The sequence below is a fragment of the Molossus molossus genome, unplaced genomic scaffold, assembly GCF_014108415.1.
Source record: "Molossus molossus isolate mMolMol1 unplaced genomic scaffold, mMolMol1.p scaffold_m16_p_8, whole genome shotgun sequence".
In the NCBI taxonomy this organism is placed as follows: domain Eukaryota; kingdom Metazoa; phylum Chordata; class Mammalia; order Chiroptera; family Molossidae; genus Molossus; species Molossus molossus.
In genome coordinates this window covers 22,429,917-22,435,916 of record NW_023425402.1, presented here as the reverse complement: position 1 = coordinate 22,435,916, position 6,000 = coordinate 22,429,917, and positions in this window count along the sequence as shown.

The following is a 6,000-nucleotide window of genomic DNA, read 5'->3' as shown; positions in this document are numbered from 1 at the left end:
TGTTAATGTAGTCATTTCCCTCTTTTGGCAGCACTGTGTTAAAGACACTTGGAGAGAGGGACCCCTTTGCCTGCAGATGGAGACTAGAGGGAATCCAAATGCCTGGGTCCAGGCTGGGCACCTCCCTTGGGGGCTGCCTGTAGGAAAGCCATCTAGTCTCCGTCATCAGCCAAGAGGGCTGGGCCAGATTATCTCTAAAGACCTGTGCAGCTCCTGAAATCTGTGAGCCAAGGTGAAGACAAGTCTACTCTGCCCTAATGGCTAACCTGGGTGCTATGTGACAGGGTGCTCTGGAGCCATAGAGTGTGAGGTGTCACGGGATACAAAGTGGTGTTCTCAGCACAAAACCTGCGTAAGGACATAAACCCGAGATCTACAGGAAGCCTCTCTCCCACGGAACCTTTTCACAGTCTTTAGTTTTTTCCTTGATGTCCTTTCCCAGCTCTTTCCTGTGATCTCCCCCAGGGTCTAATGCAGCGGAGAGAATAGTGGAATGAATGAGGCCTGATAAATGGGGCACACCTCTCTTTGCTCCCCCAGATTCCACTTCTCCTTCCCATACCTTTCCCTCTCCTTCCTCTTCATTTCCTTCTCCACCCTTCTTCATACCTCCTTCAATTCCTCACCTCTGCAAAGACCTGTCCCGCACAGGAAACACATTTCATCCTGTCCTTCTACAGTGTTTGTACGAAAATTAGAAGAGCCTGAGATTTAGCATCCTGAGTCAGTCCCCTGCAGGAGTGAAAGTGCCCCATTTTTCAGACCTGTGGTGTCTCATTGCTCTCTTTGGTCCTCCCCCCTCCCCCATAAGCACCCACAGAAACGTAGGTGTCACCAGACGAAGGAAGGAGAGGGGTTTGAATTTCTAGCAGAAGTGAAGTGTCAGAAGGAAAGTCGATGGCGGAAACTAATAGAAGGAAGCTAAGGGTTATTGAGTAGGGTTTGTAATGGTGAACTCCGGTTGGTTTCTCTCCGCGGATAAAGAGCTCTCCCTCTCCTGTGACAGAGTCATCATCCTCTTTCTAATATCACAGAGGGAGGCACCTTGACAAATGGAATTTATGTTACCTTTACGAAGGGAAATGTATATGCCCTGCTTTTCGACAGAAGGAGGGAGGGCAACCTTTCCTGGGTCTTCTATGTGTCTTTGTCTTTAGCTTAAAATTGTCCTTATGCCCAAGTGGCGGGTTTGGTGGTGGCATACTCTGATCTCCTTATTAGCAAGAAACCAGGTGGAAGAAGAAATGAACTAGTGTCAATATCAAATTAAGTCCAATCAAGGCAATAAATACTCCCTGAGCACCTGCTGTGCGTAGGGTAACTGGCTGGGGGTGTGGGAGTGGAGGGAACATAAAAACCCCGAAGTTTGAGTTGTCGAAGAGTTTGAGATCCAGAGCAAATTAGGAACAAACACTTGAACACTTAAACAGCAGAAGCCCCACAAATAGCCCTTCAAGGGACAGTAGAAACATAATTGCTAAGTGCACTGCCGAGTGGATGGTTTAGAAGAGGGAGAGACACAAGTGGGCTGCATGAGGTCAGAAGAGACGGATTTTGAGGAAGAGACCAGGCCTTTGGGTAACCGAAAGGAGAGAGAACCAAAATGGTCACTCCAGGAGAAAGGAACCGGCTTGGGGAGGACAAGAGCTCAGAAATACCAAACATTCTGTGCAGCAGAAACTGAAAAGTGGGTTTATGTGAAAGGTTCAGGATTCTTTAATAAATTAGGCTGGGGCCACACATTCTATTCAGGCCAATGTGTGAAGAATTGGTCATTGAATCTAGAGGCGCAAGTAGAGTATGAGGTCATCTTTCTGGGCTAGACTGGCCACCTCAGCTGGCCCTAGAATGTTGTGGGTTGTCAGTATGATGACGGGCCAGGAGAAAATGTTGCCGATTCCTACTTCCTGTGTGACCCAGTAGAAACAAGCTCGAGAAAGATTTTGGTGGGAGGAAGCCAGGAAAATTCAGCATTCTTTGACAGACACTCACATGGGCTTTCCCCAGGCATCGGCCCACGGTAATAGGTTGACTAATTCCATCCATCTTGGTGCAGGAAATCAGCGAGGCTGCTGAGTAAGTGAAGGTCTGCAGGAAACCTTGAGTTGCCTGCTGCTAGCCTGTGGGTAGCTCGGTTAGGCCAACCCAGTGTGGCTGCTGCTGAATCTTGACACTTTCCTATTGTTCCCCTCAGCCCTGCCCTTGCTAGGGAACCCTCCCAAGTAGAAGAACATGTATGATGCTTAGTGCAGCTGTGAGATTTAAGGCTCCTGTTTGCTTATCCCAATCACTTTTAAGGATACTTGGTTATTGGAGAAATGCATGGTCTTTCTCCGTTGTTAGTGGGAGTGGTATTGTTGGGGTACAGCTGGAATAAGCAGTTCCGAAGGCCCCCACGGGAGGATGAGATGTGGTAGAAAGCTTTATTTTTGTGGAATTACATTTCATCAGTAAAGCTAGAAGCAGAGTCAGAGTCCAAAGTCTTCGTTCCATGGTGGAATTGCATCCGGCTTAGCATTGGGTGAGTTGCAGTCCATTTGTCCATTGTAGGGGAGCCACCGGGCTGTGGGCCATGTGGGCAAATGCAGGAGCAGGAGAGCCCCTGAGAAACCAGGAACGCAAGAGTGCAAGAGGGAGGACTCCTTGTTTAGGAGGTTAAATATCTGAAATCTTCCCGGCCTGCAGTGGCCATGCCTACTCTGTCCAACGACCTGTTCCCAGGGGTGACTGACAGGCAAGCACTGTCCCTATTTCACCCAGACCTTCCTGGGCATGTGTCTATTCTCTCCCTGTTCAGCCCCTTCCCCCAGCGATCTGCGGGGAATAGATCTGGGGAGTGTTAAACTGCAGCTTCCTGGCAAAGCTGCACAAGTGACATGTCTACAATATCTGGCCTTCCCTTTGCTCCTTTCCTGTCATTCATAACTAGGTTAAATGACAGTGCTGCCAACTTGACTCTCAATTTCCCAGTGTCAGAAGATGTCATGCATCTAGGGAGCCCCGCTGTGATTTTATGGGCAGTCTTGCCCTTTGTTTCATGTGCCCGAAAGCAGTGCATACCAGACTTTCCTGTGATATGAATCACTCAGGGATCTTGCGAAAATGCAGTCTGAATCAATAGGTTTAGGGTAGGGGCCTGAGATTACATTTTTAATAAGCTCCCAGGTGCTAGCAAGCTATTGTTTGTTTGTGCAGTGACTTCCCTCTCTGTTTCTACACTGGAATAGGCTCCGTGTGCTTCCAAAACAAACCAAGGCAAGTTCTCTCCCAGTCAGAAGTGCCGTCTGGTCTGATGTCAAGTTCATGGCACTCCTGGACAGAAGACACTGTTGTGGTGGTTCTCCTTTTTTAGATAGTACTTTTATTTTTCTTCCTCTTACCCATGCTAAGTACCCAGGACAGTGAGGGAGTTTAATAGGTGGTGTTTTGGTTAACAATGAGATTAAATATCTGGTGCAAAAGCCTCCACAGGTCCATAGAATAAATTTAGAATCGAGGGCTTTCCCCGTTTGATCTGGAACTTTCTCCAGTGACCTCAACCCTATGCCACCCAGGATTCTCACGCAGTTCTCTGGGGAAACGCCTTTCTCAAGTCTTCCCCTAACCTCCTTGCTTTTCTTCTTTTTCAGCTTTTGCTCCAATCCACTTCCTCATCTTTTTCCTCTGTGACTCTTTTCGTAGGTTATTCATTTTTTCATCAGGAATTACACTCTTTCATATGCGCATGTGTGTGTGTGCGCGCACACACACACACACACACACACACACACTGAGGAAGAATGGGAGGGAGACAGTTGCAGATGGAGAAAGGAAAGGACCACTGTGTCTTTTATCTTTTGTCGACATAAACCCCAAGAAATTCCTAATCCCACAAACATCAGCATAGGAATATTTTCAATACAATATTTTGAATATTGTACAATATTTTCATCTGACAAATAATCATTATAATGGTCTCTCTCTAATTTTAAAATCAAAAGTAAAGTTGTTTTGTTCTTGAAAATCCCTTTATGAAAATATGTTGTTCTTTAAAAAGAGGGTTTAATGACTATAAAGTGTGATTTTTATTTTTTAATCCTCACCTGAGGATATTTTTCCATTTATCTTCAGATAGAGTGGGAGGGGGAGAGAAAGAGAGAGACATTGATGTGAGAGAGACACACCGACTGGCTGCCTCCCACCCTCCCCTGACCAGGGCCAGGGACCAAACCGCAACCCCGGTATATGCTCTTGACCAGAATCGAACCTGCGACTCTTTGGTCAACAGGCTGACACTCTTAACCGCTAAGCCAAACCAGCCAGGGCTGAAGTGTGATTTTTATGGAGATTCCAGCAAGTACAAAATGGCTTCAATACTTGAGTCAAATAGGCAAAATGAAATAAACAGGTGCCAAGGACCCTGGACGTGGAAATAATCTTTGGCATTAAAAATGGGGAAAGGATGATGTGGAGTTTGTGGGGTCTGCAGGGTTGCGGTAACAGTTGCTGTTCTGTTACCACATATTTTCTTCAGTAGGAGACAGAGGTTTGGAAAGGGAGTGGGACGTGGACTGTCTAAATGATGTAGGGGTTGAAAAGGCAGATAAGTTACATATTTAAGAAGTTTGAACAACCTATGCAGAAGAAGAATATTTGTGCTTGAAGGGCAAAAGAGCTGTGAGGGGCTTGCAGGTTGGGAATAAAAGCCTCTGAGGCCATTTCGACTTAATGTCCTTAGCCCTTATGTGGAAGGGTCAGATCCTAGCATGAGTAAGTGTTCAGGGAAATTAGTGTTTTCATATTAACTGGAGATAACACTGGGGTTAAAATAAATTATATATGAATAGCTTTTGTGTAGTGAATAAGATAGTGAATGATCATCTTTGTTTATTTTTTGCATTTAATTCTTTATAAATATCCTTCAAGCCAGATGTAACATTGTTTAATTGGATAGTTTAATGAAGAATCAGAGCTTTGATAAAAAAGTAAAAATAAACAGAATAGCCAGTAAAATCTTTTACGTCTCTATCAGTGAGTTTAGACTAGGACATGCCACAGTAACGATCTCCAAATTGAGGTGATTTTCAAGAACGAAGGCTTATTTCTTGATGGTGCTTACATGTCCAATGGAGGTCAGCAGGGGGGCTCAGCTCATTGTACTCACCCAGAGATCCAGCCTCTCACTGTGCCTTCATTTCCCTATGTGGTACCATAATTCCCGAGGCAGGGCAGGAGAGGTCATGGAGAATGGCAAATTCGATGTTTCTGCCTAGAAGTGAAATGCTCACATTTCTTTGGCCAAAGCAAATCCCATCGCAAGGAGGCAAAGACATGTCATCCTCCAGGTTCCTGGAAGTAGAGAAGGACAGCATTTTTGTGATCACTGTTTCTACCATAGTCCACCTTCTGTTCACCAAATATGTGGTTCACTCTCCTTGCCTGCATAGTATCTTCCCCCTCTCCCTGAGGGAAAGCACTCCAGAGTCCCATCCTATCAGAGGTGAAGCTCAGGGTCTGGAATTTCTAAATGGTATCCTATATTCATTACATAAGGTCCGAATGGGTAGAATAGAGCAGGAAAATAGCACTAAAGTTTTCCATTTGGAGAAAGAAAGAATGTGAGGTGCATAGTAGTTTTGGTCTGTGGCGACCTTGAAATCCTGCTTGGGTGACATTGGGGATCCCCTAGCCAGGGCGTGTGGAATGTTCTTTGATGAAATCTAGATTCTGCTTTTCAAGACGGTCCCAACTTCCAGGGACTTTTTGTGGTCCCTGGCTCCAACCCCTGGCAGGTAATTGCCCCCAATAATCTCTTTGCCATGTCTGAAACAGTGTCTGCAAATAGACCTTCCTTGGTGCCTTAGTTCCTGCTTCTAGATGGTTAGGGGACTGATGGTTGGTTCATAATTAATTTTAAGAGCTCTCTAAAAAACTTAGTAAACTTCTTATCTAAATTGGCTCTTTTTGTAGCATAATTCCCAGAATATCTCTATTTCTTTGCTTTTCACTTCTCTCTCTCTC